This window comes from Pseudophryne corroboree, chromosome 2 (genome assembly GCF_028390025.1).
Source record: "Pseudophryne corroboree isolate aPseCor3 chromosome 2, aPseCor3.hap2, whole genome shotgun sequence".
NCBI lineage: Eukaryota > Metazoa > Chordata > Amphibia > Anura > Myobatrachidae > Pseudophryne > Pseudophryne corroboree.
This window is the reverse complement of record NC_086445.1, coordinates 117,753,733-117,771,745: the sequence shown is the minus strand read 5'-3', so window position 1 is coordinate 117,771,745 and position 18,013 is coordinate 117,753,733. Positions and strand designations below refer to the sequence as shown.

General features: G+C 49.2%; 1 protein-coding gene across 5 annotated transcripts in view; it reads left to right on the top strand.

Moving 5' to 3' along the window:
• Nucleotides 1–4,327: 4,327 nt before the first annotated feature.
• Nucleotides 4,328–18,013, top strand: part of ZMYM2 (zinc finger MYM-type containing 2) — a 234,337-nt gene continuing 220,651 nt past the window's right edge. Inside the window, exon 1 of one of the 5 annotated variants that reach the window (XM_063951650.1) lies at nt 4,328–4,484. The gene's annotated coding sequence lies outside the window, so the exon portion shown is untranslated. Of the gene's footprint in view, nt 4,485–5,058; nt 5,498–5,556; nt 5,999–6,061; nt 6,352–18,013 lie in introns of those variants that run through there. The other 4 variants (XM_063951649.1, XM_063951651.1, XM_063951652.1 and 1 more) reach the window with 4 other exon arrangements.

Below are 18,013 nucleotides of genomic sequence, written 5' to 3'. Positions count from 1 at the left end.
GCCGTGATGTTGTCCCACTGGATCAATACCGGCTGACCTTGAAGCAGAGGTCTTGCTAAGCTTAGAGCCTTGTAAATTGCCCTTAGCTCCAGTATATTTATGTGGAGAGAAGTCTCCAGACTTGATCACACTCCCTGGAAATTTTTTCCTTGTGTGACTGCTCCCCAGCCACTCAGGCTGGCATCCGTGGTCACTAGGACCCAGTCCTGAATGTCGAATCTGCGGCCCTTTCATAGATGAGCACTCTGCAGCCACCGCAGAAGAAAACACCCTTGTCCTTGGAGACAGGGTTGTCCGCTGATGCATCTGAAGATGCGATCCGGACCATTTTCCCAGCAGATTCCACTGAAAGGTTCTAGCGTGAAATCTACCGAATGGGATCGCTTTGTAAGAAACCACCATTTTTCACAGGACCCTTGTGCAATGATGCACTGATACTTTTCCTGGTTTTAGGAGGTTCCTGACTAGCTCGGATAACTCCCTGGTCTTCTTCTCCGGGAGAAAACATCCTTTTCTGGACTGTGTCCAGAATCATTCCTAGGAACATTAGACGTGTCGTCGGAAAAAGCTGCGATTTTGGAATATTTAGAATCCACTCGTGCTGTCGTAGAACTACTTGAGATAGTGCTACTCCGACCGCCAACTGTTCTCTGGACCTTGCCCTTATCAGGAAAGCGTCCATATTTCTTTTAGGAAGAATCATCATTTCGGCCATTACCATGGTAAAGACCCGGGGTGCCGTGGACAATCCAAACGGCAGCGTCTGAACTGATAGTGACAGTTCTGTACCACGAACCTGAGATACCCTTGGTGAGAAGGGCAAAATTTGGACATGTAGGTAAGCGTCCCTGATATCCAGTGACACCATATCGTCCTGGTTCGCTATCACTGCTCTGAGTGACTCCATCTTGATTTGAACCCTTGTATGTAATTGTTCAAATCTTTTAGATCTCACCGAGCCGTTTGGCTTCAGTACCACAATATAGTGTGGAAAAATACCCCTTCCCTTGTTGTAGGAGGGGTACTTTGATTATCACCTGCTGGGAATACAGCCTGTGATTTTTTTTCCAATACTGCCTCCCTGTCGGAGGGAGACGTTGGTAAAGCAGACTTCAGGAACTTGTGAGGGGAAGACGTCTCGAATTTCCAATGTACACCTGGGATACTACGTGTAGGATCCAGGAGTCCACTTACGAGTGAGCCCACTGCGTGCTGAAACTCTTGAGATGACCCCCCACCGCACCTGAGTCTGCTTGTATGGCCCCAGCGTCATGCTGCGGACTTGGCAGAAGCTGTGGAGGACTTCTGTTCCTGGGAATGGGCTGCCTGCTGCAGTCTTCTTCCCTTTCCTCTAACCCTGGGCAGATATGACTGGCCTTTTGCCCGCCTGCCTTTATGGGTACGAAAGGACTGAGACTGAAAAGACTGTGTCCTTTTCTGCTGAGATGTGACTTGGGGTAACAAAAGTGGATTTTCCAGCTGTTGCCATGGCCACCAGGTCCGATGGACCGCCCCTTTATACGGCAATACTTCCATGTGCCGTCTGGAATCTGCATCACCTGACCACTGTCGTGTCTATAAACATCGTCTGGCAGATATGGACATCACATCTACTCTTGATGCCAGAATGCAAATATCCCTCTGCGCATCTCGCATATATAGAAATGCATCCTTAAAATGCTCTATAGTCAATAAAATATTGTTCCTGTCAAGGGTATCAATATTTTCAGTCAGGAAAACCGACCAAGCCCCCCCAGCGCTGCACATCCAGGCTGAGGCGATTGCTGGTCGTAGTATAACACCAGTATGTGTGTATATACTTTTTAGGATATTTTTCAGCTTCCTATCAGCTGGCTCTTTGAGGGCGGCCGTATCTGGAGACGGTAACGCCACTTGTTTTTATAAGCGTGTGAGCGCCTTATCCACCCTAAGGTGTGTTTCCCAACTCGCCCTCACTTCTGGCGGGAAAGGGTATACCTCCAATAATTTTCTATCGGAGGAAACCCACGTATCATCACACACTTTAATTTATCTGATTCAGGAAAAACTACAAGTAGATTATTCCCACCCTACATAATACCCTTATTTGTGGTACTTGTAGTATCAGAAATATGTAACACCTCCTTCATTGCCCTTAACATGTAACGTGTGGCCCTAAAGGAAAATACGTTTGTTTCTTCACCGTCGACACTGAAGTCAGTGTCCGTGTCTGTGTCGACCAACTGAGGTAAATGGGCGTTTTTACAAGCCCCTGACGGTGTCTGAGACGCCTGGACAGGTACTAATTTGTTTGCCGGCCGTCTCATGTCGTCAACCGACCTTGCATCGTGTTGACATTATCACGTAATTCCTAAATAAGCCATCCATTCCGGTGTCGACTCCCTAGAGAGTGACATCACCAATACAGGCAATTTGCTCCGCCTCCTCACCAACATCGTCCTCCTACATGTCGACACACACGTACCGACACACAGCACACACACAGGGAATGCTCTGATAGAGGACAGGACCCCACTAGCCCTTTGGGGAGACAGAGGGAGAGTTTGCCAGCACACACCAAAAACGCTATAATTATACAGGGACAACCCCTTATACAAGTGTTTTCCCTTATAGCATTTTCACATATGTAATCATATCGCCAAATAAGTGCCCCCCCTCTCTGTTTTAACCCTGTTTCTGTAGTGCAGTGCAGGGGAGAGCCTGGGAGCCTTCCTCACAGCAGAGCTGAGCAGGAAAATGGCGCCGTGTGCTGAGGAGAATAGGCCCCGCCCCCTAAAACGGCGGGCTCTTCTCCCGGAGTTTGTGAGATCTGGCAGGGGTTAAATACATCCATATAGCCTCAAGGGCTATATGTGATGTATTTTAGCCATAAAAAAGGTATAATACATTGCTGCCCAGGGCGCCCCCCCCAGCGCCCTGCACCCTCAGTGACCGCTGGTATGAAGTGTGCTGACAACAATGGTGCACAGCTGCAGTGCTGTGCGCTACCTTATGAAGACTGAAAGTCTTCTGCCGCCTGTTTCTGGACCTCTTCAACTTCGGCATCTGCAAGGGGGGTCGGCGGCACGGCTCCGGGACGAACCCCAGGGTGAGACCTGTGTTCCGACTCCCTCTGGAGCTAATGGTGTCCAGTAGCCTAAGAAGCAAATCCATCCTGCACGCAGGTGAGTTTACTTCTCTCCCCTAAGTCCCTCGTAGCAGTGAGCCTGTTGCCAGCAGGACTCACTGAAAATAAAAAACCTAACTTAAACTTTTATTCTAAGCAGCTCAGGAGAGCCACCTAGATTGCACCCTTCACGGCCGGGCACAAAGATCTAACTGAGGCTTGGAGGAGGGTCATAGGGGGAGGAGCCAGTGCACACCACCTGATCCTAAAGCTTTTATTATTGTGCCCTGTCTCCTGCGGAGCCGCTAAACCCCATGGTCCTGACGGAGTCCCCAGCATCCACTTAGGACGTTAGAGAAAATAAAAAACCTAAATATACTTTCTTTCTAGGTGCTCAGGAGAGCCCCTAGTGTGCATCCAGCTCAGCCGGGCACAGAAATCTAACTGAGGTCTGGAGGAGGGTCTTAGTGGGAGGAGCCAGTGCACACCAGGTAGTCCTAAAGCTTTCTTTAGTTGTGCCCAGTCTCCTGCGGAGCCGCTAATCCCCATGGTCCTTACGGAGTCCCAGCATCCATTTAGGACGTTAGAGAAATATTTCATAATGCATTAGTTATTAGGGTAAACAAAAACTGTGCTAGACTTCAGTTAGTTTCTTTAAAATGAAGTCATACTGAAATACAGGGAGAAAACAAAATACACAGCTGACAAAGGTAGGAGTACAAGGAAAAGTTTCCACACAACTGCTAGCATAACCCATAATCACCTCTAGGTTTCTGGTCTATGCATAGTAACTCATTTAGCCTTCACATTATTTTAGTCTCCAGTTTCAGGAAAAGGAAAATTCACTTCAAATTGAGGTTTTATATTTTATAGAAAACAGATTCATTTCGATTAAGTGTTACTGGATTTGGGTGAAGCAGAGTCCACAGCACTTTTCACAATCGTCCAGTTTAGTTGGTACTAAAATAATTAATAATGACTAAAAAGCACAACCTGTGAGAAGCTACTGCGTTGTGATAGGAATTGCAGTAATACCAGATAAAAATCGGGACAGTTTGACATTAGTGAATGATGCACTCAGGCAAACTAGGCGTCAGGTAACCATCATTGTACCCGCACTGCCTTCCCCTCGCCATCAGCCCCTGGGCTCCCTGTGGATCTTCAAAGGCAGCCTGTGACCGCAGCGCAGAGGAGCAGCGCCGTGCAGCCCGCGCATCCGCCATTTTGACGACGGACTGTGTGTGTGTGTCACCTGCAGACGGCATCTCCTCGCCTCGCTGCGTGCACACACCGAGTATACACTCACAGCCGCCCTGTCACTGACTAAACGCAGCAGACTAGATAGGAATCGCAGGCAACGCGCCTTAAGCCCGCTGGTGTAAGTAACATTGTCCCTGTCACGCCTGCACGGCGTTACCTCAGTGGGTGACAAAATGGTGGCCGGTGCCTGGCAGAGCATGACGCGGCGTGCCGTGTAGCGCTGCGCTGGCACCATTGCTCCAGACAGAGCAGGGATGATCGATTTATGCGTTTTTATTAGGCAGTGCAGCCGCATCTGCCGGGAGGTGTGAGGTGAGGGAGTGCCTCATTGCGCCACACGGCGGGCTGGGATGTGTGGTGCGTACGTGCAGTAGGCTGCTGCAGTGCCACCCACCGTGAGGCGGCCATGTGTGTGTGTTATCACGTACTGCAGCAGCAGCGCTGTCATTGCGCTGCAGTCAGTCACCCGACGCAGGGTCGCCGCGGCTCCGTGACCGTGTGTGCACACTGCCCCGGCCGCTGCGTGCTGCCAGGCGGGAGGGGACAGCGCTCTGGCGCCTCGCGGTGCGGCAGGAGAGCGGCCGCGCTCGCACCCGGCGCCGAAAGGGTGCACGGGGAACAAATCTCCTCACGCGCAGCTTGCAGCACAGCTCCCAGCCACGCCACGCCCCACTCGCTGCTCCGCCCACGTATACTGCCGTGCGTGTGTGTGTGGGGGGATGGGAGCTGAACAGCTGCTTCGCCCGTACAGCGCCAGGCTAACGGGTCTGCTGCTTCCACCTCAGCCCCCCTTCCCCTACACTGCAACGCATGGGCGGTGCCTCGCTTCCATCTGGTCCTGTCAGGGCCCGCCCTTCGCCCTCACAGAACAGGGTGGGCGGGAAAGCCAGCCAGTGACGGACGCGGCCGCCAGCCAATCTGCTGCGCTCCTCCGTATTCCGATGCTGGATCGGCTCGGCCAATGGGAGGCAGCTGAGGGGGGCGGGAGAAGCAGCGGCCGAGGCCGCGCCCTCTCCAGCTTGGTGGCCAGGCTCCGCCCCATATGCTCCGGGACTGGACGGGGGAGAGTTGGGTGACGGGGGAAGGATCGCTGTGGCCGGGGCCTCGTTTCTCCGTTCCTTCCGGCTGCCGGTAAGTGACCAGACTATTGGGGACGCGACCGAGGGGATCCCTTGGATCTTCCGCTCCGTGTTCCGGTGTCCCCCCCTCCCCGATACCCTCACGTGCAGAGGCGCTCTCCCACGCCCCCTACAGGGGGTGCTCGTTATCTGCCCCCTGCCCTTTCTGTCCGCCGGTGTTGGGCTCGGTTCCCGCGCACCTCTGTGTGGTAACGGCGCTGCTCACCCCTCCACGCCGTGAGGCGATACTGGTATTACCGGAGGAGGAGGGAGGGGAGGACGGAGCGGCGGTGCGGTGTGCCCCGTTCTGTGGTACAGCAGCGCCCGGGCTGTGCGGTGGGGTTACCCCAGGGTTCGCCAACGCTCCCTCCGCCGCCCGGCCGCACCGTATTGTTCGCCTGCCCGCTAATGGCGGCGGCCTGGAGGCAGCAGCGCCACCGGGCGGCCAGTGCTGGAAGTGACAGCGCTGGGGTATGTAATTACCCTCTCCTGCTCTGCGCATACAAAGGACGTGGTAGGTGGGCAGCTGGGGTAACTCGGAGCGGGTCCGGTGCCCGGGGACACATCAGAGCAGGGGATGTGCCCACATCAGACCCCTGGGGGCTGCCCCCCCCTCCTCCTCTCTCACTGAGGCTATAGTGTGAGATGGGGGAGGGGATCATGTGTCGTTCCCCCTCCCCCCTCTGCTGCAGGTCGGCCTGTGCTGCGTGCCCGACACCGATCTGCTGCTGGGGAATACACAATCTAGTTATCGTGCGATGTGCCTGAGCGAGGCCTGTCGCTGTGCCAGCAGTGAGCCCAGGTCACACACCGCCAGGCCCTGGTCTTCAGCGGGTTGCGTTGTGTGGGGAGAGGGGGATCCAGTAGGTGAGTGTGGAGATTGGAACATTGTGGCAGGGAGGCTGGTGCTGCTGGGAGGAAGCAATGGGGGCTGTATGCAGTGCTGGCTACGGCCACTGGGACTGTCTCCCAGGCCTGCTCTCTGTATACCGTTCTAGGGGTAGAATGCTAATGCTATTTACCATCTCATCCCTCCTGGTTATCAGAGAAGCTTCTGTATGTGCTGTATCTAATTGTGACAGTGTAGATGCGCTTTCATGCATTCAACAAAACTCTGGGAATTTCATATTAGCCAAATGTAACCTGGCAAATACAAAGCTGCTTAGCTTATAAGTGAATGTCTTTATGTAATATTACCACTTATGTCTAAAAACATCAATGTCCTGTATGTGTATATTACTGATCAGTGTATTATATATCATTTTATGTAACTTTTTTTTCACACCATGCTCTGTGAAATGCTTATTTTTTTTAAATTAATTTTTCATTATAAGCAGGGACTATAAAAAGGGCTCAGTGCATTACACATTTGTCACTTTAAAATGTATAAATCGGCTTTGATTACATGGAGTTTACATTGCGCTTTTGTATTTCTAATGTTCATGTTCTAGTTGCCAAATGATGCTCACACATGGCAATTGGGTTCTGCTCCTCAGACATCCACAGCGACAGTCCTTCCCCATCCAGTAGCAGCAGATTATAAGTGTAGTGATTTTGTTTTGGAAACAACTTGCTACAGTGTTGGTGTAATTTTTTTTGTTTCTTGACTAAAATCAACCTTTTGAACAAATCTGTACCTGTAGGACAAGATTATACCAATTCCCTGTTTAACCCCTTTGTGGATCATGACTTCAAATTAAATGTCACTGACAACTACTAGTCCATGGGGAAATCCAATAGTTTTTATTGTGGCTATAATTAATAGGTGACCGACTGAGCAATTAAATTGTTGCTCCTAACTGGTGCAAGTGCTGTGGGCGTCTACACTTCTCGCAGTCTCCTGAGGTAGCATGCAGGAATGTACGAAAACTCCTTGAGGTGCGCTTCCAAACAGCTTTACATGACAAAATCTGGTGTTTTTGGGTGCATCTGATGCAACCTGTCAGAAAACCCACTATGCGGCTGCAGGAAGAGATTTTCCTGCAGTTGCCCCTCTCCCTCTGCTGCCTGGTTCCCTTACCGACTGCCGTGCTGCCCATCACTGCTGATTGGTCAAAATGCAGCCCCTTATATTTTTTTGGCTGTAGAGTGTAGCAGGCACTGAAAATATGAAGTTGCAATGTTGAAGTTCCGATCATCGATGGTCCAACGTTCCAACTATTGATGTTTGTTCCTATGTACTCCCCCCCCCCCCCCCCCCCCAAAAATAAATAAATAAATAAAAATAAAATAAAAATAACAAAATCCAGACATCTGAGCGGTTTTTGGATTTTTTTTTTTGCCAGTTAAGTGATTAATGGGCACCCAAAACAGTTGCATGACTCTGGGTGCCCATTATCACTGCTCAAAAAACAATTGACTCCGGTTTTAAACACTCTGCCCCTTCACCAATGTTTATACTTTAATGGTTTAGTCTAGTGCGTTCACTTTCTCGCTCTCACACAGTCCATACTTTGGGGGGAGTTCATTTATTTTTATGGGCGTCTAAACTAATGGGCATCTATCAGAGCAGTTCAATTGTTGCCGCAACAGACATATTTCAGCTCGTTGCCCCCGGAGGTGGTGGGAGGAAATGTGCTAAAAGTTGGCTGTATGGGCGCCAAAACTGCACTTTTCTGTGTCGCGCCCATTATTTTAGTTGGGTTTGGTGGTTTACATAGCTAAACACCGTCTAATTGGGTGCGATAAGCTTAATGATTAAAGGGCGCTTAAAACAATTGAATTACAGCAGTGACGCCCATTAATTAATACACCTTTTCAAAACAGTTGAATCACAAGTCGGAGTAGGTTTTATTGCAGATAACAGGATACAGGTGATAGAAGAAAAACAGCAGTCAATATTATAAGGTATCAATCTCTCCTGGACTAAGGGGGTTATTCAGAATTGTTAGCAATTGGGCAAAACCATGTTGCACTGCAGGTGGGGCAGATGTATCGTGCAGAGAGATTTAGATTTAGGTGGGATATATTGTTTCCGTGCTTGGTAAATACTGCTGCTTTATTTTTACACTGTAATTGTGATTTCAGTTTGGACACACCCCACCCAAATCTAACTCTGTGTTCATGTTACATCTGCCCCAACTGCAGCGCAACATGGTCTTGCCCAATTGCTAACTTTTTTTTCTCTATCGTCCTAGTGGATGCTGGGGTTCCTGAAAGGACCATGGGGAATAGCGGCTCCGCAGGAGACAGGGCACAAAAAGTAAAGCTTTCCGATCAGGTGGTGTGCACTGGCTCCTCCCCCTATGACCCTCCTCCAAGCCTCAGTTAGATTTTTGTGCCCGGCCGAGAAGGGTGCAATCTAGGTGGCTCTCCTAAAGAGCTGCTTAGAAAAGTTTAGCTTAGGTTTTTTATTTTACAGTGAGTCCTGCTGGCAACAGGATCACTGCAACGAGGGACTTAGGGGAGAAGAAGTGAACTCACCTGCGTGCAGGATGGATTGGCTTCTTGGCTACTGGACATCAGCTCCAGAGGGACGATCACAGGTACAGCCTGGATGGTCACCGGAGCCTCGCCGCCGGCCCCCTTGCAGATGCTGAAACAAGAAGAGGTCCAGAATCGGCGGCAGAAGACTCCTCAGTCTTCTAAAGGTAGCGCACAGCACTGCAGCTGTGCGCCATTTTCCTCTCAGCACACTTCACACGGCAGTCACTGAGGGTGCAGGGCGCTGGGAGGGGAGCGCCCTGGGAGGCAAATGAAAACCTATTTGGCAAAAAATACCTCACATATAGCCTCCGGGGGCTATATGGAGATATTTAACCCCTGCCAGAATCCACTAAAGAGCGGGAGACGAGCCCGCCGGAAAAGGGGCGGGGCCTATCTCCTCAGCACACAGCGCCATTTTCCTTACACAGCTCCGCTGGTCAGGACGGCTCCCAGGTCTCTCCCCTGCACTGCACTACAGAAACAGGGTAAAACAAGAGAGGGGGGGCAAATTAGTGGCAAAAATTATATTATAAAAGCAGCTATACAGGGAGCACTTATTATAAGGCTATCCCTGTCATATATAGCGCTTTGGTGTGTGCTGGCAAACTCTCCCTCTGTCTCCCCAAAGGGCTAGTGGGGTCCTGTCTTCGTTAAGAGCATTCCCTGTGTGTCTGCTGTGTGTCGGTACGTGTGTGTCGACATGTATGAGGACGATATTGGTGTGGAGGCGGAGCAATTGCCAAATATGGGGATGTCACCTCCTAGGGGGTCGACACCAGAATGGATGCCTTTATTTATGGAATTACGGGATAGTGTCAACACGCTAAAGCAGTCGTTTGACGACATGAGACGGCCGGACAATCAATTAGTGCCTGTCCAGGTGCCTCAAACACCGTCAGGGGCTGTAAAACGCCCTTTGCCTCAGTCGGTCGACACAGACCCAGACACAGGCACTGATTCCAGTGGCGACGGTGACGAATCAACCGTATTTTCCAGTAGGGCCACACGTTATATGATTTTGGCAATGAAGGAGGCGTTACATTTAGCTGATACTACAGGTACCACTAAACAGGGTATTATGTGGGGTGTGAAAAAACTACCTATAGTTTTTCCTGAGTCAGAAGAACTAAATGAGGTGTGTGATGAAGCGTGGGTTGCCCCCGATAAAAAGATGCTAATTTCAAAGAAGTTATTGGCTTTATACCCTTTCCCGCCAGAGGTTAGGGCGCGCTGGGAAACACCTCCTAGGGTGGACAAGGCGCTCACACGCTTATCTAAACAAGTGGCGTTACCCTCTCCTGAGACGGCCGCACTTAAAGATCCAGCAGATAGGAGGATGGAAAATATCCAAAAAAGTATATACACACATACAGGTGTTATACTACGACCAGCTATAGCGACAGCCTGGATGTGCAGTGCTGGAGTAGCTTGGTCAGAGTCCCTGATTGAAAATATTGATACCCTGGATAGGGACAATGTTTTACTGTCTTTAGAGCAAATAAAGGATGCATTTCTTTATATGCGTGATGCACAGAGGGATATCTGCACACTGGCATCACGGGTAAGTGCTATGTCCATTTCGGCCAGAAGAAGTTTATGGACGCGACAGTGGTCAGGCGATGCGGACTCAAAACGGCATATGGAAGTTTTGCCGTATAAAGGGGAGGAGTTATTTGGAGTCGGTCTATCAGATTTGGTGGCCACGGCTACAGCCGGGAAATCCACCTTTTTACCTCAAGTTACTCCCCAACAGAAAAAGACACCGACTTTTCAACCGCAGCCCTTTCGTTCCTTTAAAAACAAGAGAGCAAAGGGATATTCATATCTGCCACGAGGCAGAGGAAGGGGGAAGAGACAGCAACAGGCAGCTCCTTCCCAGGAACAGAAGCCCTCCCCCGCTTCTACAAAAGCCTCAGCATGACGCTGGGGCTTCTCAAGCGGACTCGGGGGCGGTGGGCGGTCGTCTCAAGAATTTCAGCGCGCAGTGGGCTCACTCGCAGGTAGATCCCTGGATCCTGCAGATAATATCTCAGGGATACAGGTTGGAACTAGAGACAGATCCACCTCGCCGTTTCCTGAAGTCTGCTTTACCAACGTCCCCCTCCGAAAGGGAGACGGTCTTGGAAGCCATTCACAAGCTGTACTCTCAGCAGGTGATAGTCAAGGTACCTCTTCTACAACAAGGAAAGGGGTATTATTCCACTCTATTTGTGGTACCGAAGCCGGATGGCTCGGTAAGACCTATTCTAAATCTGAAGTCCTTGAACCTGTACATAAAGAAGTTCAAGTTCAAGATGGAGTCACTCAGAGCAGTGATAGCGAACCTGGAAGAAGGGGACTTTATGGTATCCTTGGACATCAAGGATGCGTACCTCCACGTTCCAATTTACCCCTCACACCAGGGGTACCTCAGGTTCGTCGTACAAAACTGTCACTATCAGTTTCAGACGCTGCCGTTCGGATTGTCCACGGCACCTCGGGTCTTTACAAAGGTAATGGCCGAGATGATGATTCTTCTTCGAAGAAAAGGCGTATTAATTATCCCATACTTGGACGATCTCCTGATAAGGGCAAGGTCCAGAGAACAGCTAGAGATGGGATTAGCACTGTCTCAAGAAGTGCTAAAACAGCACGGGTGGATTCTGAATATTCCAAAATCCCAGTTAATGCCGACAACTCGTCTGCTGTTCCTAGGGATGATTCTGGACACGGTTCAGAAAAAGGTTTTTCTCCCGGAGGAAAAAGCCAAGGAGTTATCCGAGCTTGTCAGGAACCTCCTAAAACCAGGAAAGGTGTCTGTACATCAATGCACAAGAGTCCTGGGGAAAATGGTGGCTTCTTACGAAGCAATTCCATTCGGCAGATTCCACGCAAGAATTTTCCAGAGGGATCTGTTGGACAAATGGTCAGGGTCGCATCTTCAGATGCACCAGCGGATAACCCTGTCTCCAAGGACAAGGGTATCTCTTCTGTGGTGGTTGCAGAGTGCTCATCTATTGGAGGGCCGCAGATTCGGCATACAGGATTGGATCCTGGTGACCACGGACGCCAGCCTGAGAGGCTGGGGAGCAGTCACACAAGGAAGAAACTTCCAGGGAGTGTGGACGAGCCTGGAAACGTCTCTTCACATAAACATTCTGGAACTAAGAGCAATCTACAATGCTCTAAGCCAGGCAGAACCTCTGCTTCAGGGAAAACCGGTGTTGATCCAGTCGGACAACATCACGGCAGTCGCCCATGTGAACAGACAGGGCGGCACAAGAAGCAGGAGTGCAATGGCAGAAGCTGCAAGGATTCTTCGCTGGGCAGAGAATCATGTAATAGCACTGTCAGCAGTGTTCATCCCGGGAGTGGACAACTGGGAAGCAGACTTCCTCAGCAGACACGACCTTCACCCGGGAGAGTGGGGATTTCATCCAGAAGTCTTCCACATGCTGGTAACCCGTTGGGAAAGACCAATGGTGGACATGATGGCGTCTCGCCTCAACAAAAAACTGGACAGGTATTGCGCTAGGTCAAGAGATCCGCAGGCAATAGCTGTGGACGCGCTGGTAACGCCTTGGGTGTACCAGTCGGTGTATGTGTTTCCTCCTCTGCCTCTCATACCAAAAGTATTGAGAATTATACGGCAAAGAGGCGTAAGAACGATACTAGTGGTTCCGGATTGGCCAAGAAGGACTTGGTACCCGGAACTTCAAGAGATGATCACGGAAGATCCGTGGCCTCTACCTCTAAGGAGGGACTTGCTTCAGCAGGGTCCCTGTCTGTTTCAAGACTTACCGCGGCTGCGTTTGACGGCATGGCGGTTGAACGCCGGATCCTAAAGGAAAAAGGCATGCCGGAAGAAGTCATTCCTACTTTGATTAAAGCAAGGAAGGAAGTAACCGTGCAACATTATCACCGCATTTGGCGAAAATATGTTGCGTGGTGCGAGGATCGGAGTGCTCCGACGGAGGAATTTCAACTGGGTCGATTCCTACATTTCCTGCAATCAGGATTGTCTATGGGTCTCAAATTGGGATCTATTAAGGTTCAAATTTCGGCCCTGTCGATTTTCTTCCAGAAAGAATTGGCTTCAGTCCCTGAAGTCCAGACTTTTGTTAAGGGAGTGCTGCATATACAGCCTCCTGTGGTGCCTCCAGTGGCACCGTGGGATCTCAATGTGGTTTTGGACTTTCTAAAATCTCATTGGTTTGAACCACTAAAAAATGTGGATTTGAAATATCTCACATGGAAAGTGACCATGCTACTAGCCCTGGCTTCGGCCAGGAGAGTGTCAGAACTGGCAGCTTTATCTTACAAAAGCCCATATCTGATTTTCCATTCGGACAGGGCGGAACTGCGGACTCGTCCGCATTTTCTCCCTAAGGTGGTGTCAGCGTTTCATCTGAACCAGCCTATTGTAGTGCCTGCGGCTACAAGTGACTTGGAGGACTCCAAGTTACTGGACGTTGTCAGAGCATTGAAAATATATATTGCAAGGACAGCTGGAGTCAGAAAATCTGACTCGTTGTTTATATTGTATGCACCCAACAAGATGGGTGCTCCTGCGTCTAAGCAGACGATTGCTCGTTGGATCTGTAGCACAATCCAACTTGCACATTCTGTGGCAGGCCTGCCACAGCCTAAATCTGTAAGGGCCCACTCCACAAGGAAGGTGGGCTCATCTTGGGCGGCTGCCCGAGGGGTCTCGGCATTACAACTTTGCCGAGCAGCTACGTGGTCAGGGGAGAACACGTTTGTAAAATTTTACAAATTTGATACTCTGGCTAAGGAGGACCTGGAGTTCTCTCATTCGGTGCTGCAGAGTCATCCGCACTCTCCCGCCCGTTTGGGAGCTTTGGTATAATCCCCATGGTCCTTTCAGGAACCCCAGCATCCACTAGGACGATAGAGAAAATAAGAATTTACTTACCGATAATTCTATTTCTCGGAGTCCGTAGTGGATGCTGGGCGCCCATCCCAAGTGCGGATTATCTGCAATAATTGTACATAGTTATTGTTAACTAATTCGGGTTATTGTTGTAGGGAGCCATCTTTCAGAGGCTCCTCTGTTATCATACTGTTAACTGGGTTTAGATCACAAGTTGTACGGTGTGATTGGTGTGGCTGGTATGAGTCTTACCCGGGATTCAAAATTCCTCCCTTATTGTGTACGCTCGTCCGGGCACAGTACCTAACTGAGGCTTGGAGGAGGGTCATAGGGGGAGGAGCCAGTGCACACCACCTGATCGGAAAGCTTTACTTTTTGTGCCCTGTCTCCTGCGGAGCCGCTATTCCCCATGGTCCTTTCAGGAACCCCAGCATCCACTACGGACTCCGAGAAATAGAATTATCGGTAAGTAAATTCTTATTTTGTTTGCTATCAACTCTGCATAACCCCCTATGTACAATGACAAGCATGGGCATATGCAGACCATTTATAGAGCCAAGTAAATAACATGCACCTGCAGTCTAATCATCCTGACCTTTAAGTCTCGTGACTCTGACGTGATGTTATTGTGGCTTATGAGTCATGCACAATAACAATCAAGAGACAGCTTGTAGTGTTTACCCATTTCACTACATGGCAGCAAGATAGATATATAATGAAAAATAGGTGAAACATGGGTGCCTCCTAGTGCAATAACAAGTGACAGTCACCAATAGTGCAAACATATGATATCTGATATAAAAAAATGAATCCACAATGCATTACCCCAAACGAAACGCATCGGTTATTATACTTTGTTTGAATGTCTTCCTTTTCAGATAAGCACATCATTTTTTCTCTATTGGACATCCATTATTGTATGTTTTATTGGCATATTATTTTTGTAAATAAGATTATGCTGTGGGTGATATGCAATTGTTTTTTCACTGGCAGCCAGTAGATAGAAACAACTGAATAGCTCCGTTGGGTACTATGTTCGAAGGCTGCCGGTTCTGCCATTTCAGCTCACACTCCCCGGGTTGGCGAGCTGTAATGAGCAAAAAAGTGACCTCTTTGGGGTCTCAAGATCTCAAATTGGACTTTAAGCGTCAAGCCCATTAGTTTGGTAAGGATTAGCTACTTTACGTGGCTAAACCCCACCTCTCTCTGCACAACAAGCACGATAAAAAGACACAATTGAAGATCTCCCGTCTCACCTCCTGAGGTGCTAGAAGAAATGTGCATTGGAACAGTCGGCGCCCAAATGAGAGTTTGGACGCCCAAAGCAGGACTTAACCCTGTCTGGGGCAGATTCAGTTGTTTATAGACACCCAAACAATTGTTGCAATTCAGTTGTTTGGTCCACCCATGCACATTGCGCATGTAGCGCCCAAACAAACCAGGTTTAGCTGTCTAAAATGGCTAAACCTGTCTAAACCTGTCTAAACTCGCTGCTTTGAGCATCCAAACTCTCGTTTGGATCCCCAGAGTGCCCAGTGTCAACACATTTTTCTCTACTGCCGCCCAAATGGCAGAGCAATTCAATTGCTGCCGTTGGGCGCCCTCTAGTGGCGGCCGCGCAGAAAACATTTGAATCAGCTCCTCTGTGTGGGCGTGATATGCATGTGTGCCCAAAAAACAATTGAATTTTGCAAATTGTTTAAGCGTCTAAACAGTCCTAGGAAAATGAAACACCCAAAACAGTTGATTTGTCCCCTTTCTATGGGGGCGATTCAGTTGTTTTCTCCTGTGGCTGCCACTAGATGGTGCCCGACAGAGCAATTCAGTTGTTGCTCCACTTGGGCATTAGTGCAGCAGAGGGCACATTTCTTCTTGCAGCCTTCTGAGGTGGCGAGATAAAAAGTGTAAAAAAGAAATAAATGTCTGTTGTGTTTGGACAGGACTTTAAATGGGTTTAGCCATTATACGTGGCTAAACCCAGTCAATTTGGGTTATATTTACATTTTCTTGACAAATAACTGCCATAATTACATTAATGAAATGGCCAACATGGGTGATTTCAGAAATGAGAAGTCTGGCGACAATCACAGATATTTAACCTCTTTGAGAACAAATTATTATTCTCTCACAAGCAATTTAACAGCAGACTATTTACTTTGTAGTCACTCAAGAGATTTTTAGATTTTCATTCAAAAGTATGAGACAAACAAAGCCCTAAAAGTGTATACAATGAAAAAATGTTTCTTTGTTTAGACAAAGTGGGGATGATACAAATGTTCCGGGTGCACCCTGCTGGCTGGCTTATTGGAGCAATTCAGTTGTTGCTCCGATCAGATGAAAATTAGCCACGGCAGGCACATTTTTTTTGTGGAGATGCAAGAAAAAATGTGGAAAGACTGTAGTTCGGGTGCCCAAACCATGGATTTGGAGGGGTGCGAGAAGAAATCCTCTGGCTGTATCTAACAGCGCACCTAATTGAGTATCTCCAGGACCTCCTTCCCAAAGCTATTCATGTCTTGCTGAATTGTTTTGACCCCTATGACTTTAGACATGTTTAGCCGAATTGCATGGTTAAACCTGGTGCTTTCAGGCGCCCATTTGTGTAGATCCCCAGCACAATTGAATCACCCCCAGTGGAATTTTTTTTCTGGGGGGGTTGTGAGTGTTTCGGGCACCCATTAATTAGAATGCATGTCATGGCCTAATGCATCTGAGTTTAGATACATAAAGCTGCTAAACCTGTGCAAACTAATGGGCGTACTGAGTTTAGGTGCCCAAAGCCTGAATTATAGCAGATTTCTGCTTCACACTTTAGGATGGCGTGAGAAGAAATTATGGCTCCACGTGCTACTGGACCTTGTCGGCACAACAATTTAATATTGCATGTTGGGTGCCCTTTACTTAAGGGTCCCCAAATACTGTTAAACCCCCATCCCCCGCAGTTAGTAACATGACTTAATAATTTTTCTGCTGCGGGGTACACTGGGCTCCACAAGGATTCACATCAGGGTGTAGAGTAGGATCCTGATCCGAGGCACCAACAGGCTCAAAGCTTTTGACTTTCCAAGATGCTCAGCGCTGCCTCCTCTATAACCCCGCCTCCATGCACAGGGAGCTCAGTGTGTAAGTTGGTGCCATGCAGTATGCAGGCACTTAACGGGGCTGCCATAGGCAGCCTATTCAGAGCTTCATTTAAAAAAACCCCCAGAAGATTCTTGTACAGAATACTACCAGGGCTGCATCAGGCAAAGTCTCATAGACTACCCTGCGTGCAGCTCCATCACCCCCAGCGGCGCTGTATACTCCCGCGCCCTGGTTGCCGGGTCACTGCAGCGGAGGCTCCGGTTTCTTCTAAACGGTCAGTCACACACACGCTGACCTCCCGGATTGTGGGGCCACGGACAAGGTGGAGTTAAGGGGCTTCTGTGCCTGCACTTTACCGCGATCCAACACGGCCGTAGGAGGCAGGCTGCGCCTGCGCTGGCGTGAACATTGATTACTGGGCAGCCGCTCCACTAGCCACCAGGGACGTTCATGGGCACAGGTCAGGGTTTTTTCCCTTCATATTAACCCCGTTTTCGCCGCCCGCATACCCGGTGGGGATGCCAGCAGCGGGAGCAGGTCGGACCTAAGGCCCCTCCCCCCAGCCCCAGGGCGCCATTTCAGCAATGTTTCCGCCCTGGAGCTGCATATCGCTCCCTCACTCCTGACAGCGGCCATCATAGCTTGAGCTGAGCGGTTTCTAGGACTGCTGGGGCAAATCCTCCTCTGTAAAACCGCCTGATTGCCAGTGCTGTGATTCTTACAGGACACTTAAGTATTCTACCTGTCACTGGGACAGTGTTGGTTAAGAAAGAGTGCATACAGTCAGGGTTGTGTGGTACAAACACCCTGTGATATACATCCAGTGTTTACTGTGCTTTGATATATCTATTGTTATCACATATAGCCATACTGAGTATTTCTTTGTATTGCTAGCCCAGTGCAGTTTTATGGTACATCATTTCTGCATGGTAAGCTGGTGACTATATATGTGTGTGTGCATGTTGCTGCTGCGTGGTTGCCTCATTACAAGGGTATTTCACTCGGCGCGCTATTCCTATATTACTATACCTGAGTGGGCGAAGTGTATCAGGTGTATTTTTGTTTGATAGAAGGTTGTATCATAAGATATACCTGCTGTGTATTTTTCCATGTGATTTATAGTCCCCATATACGTTTATATCTCTT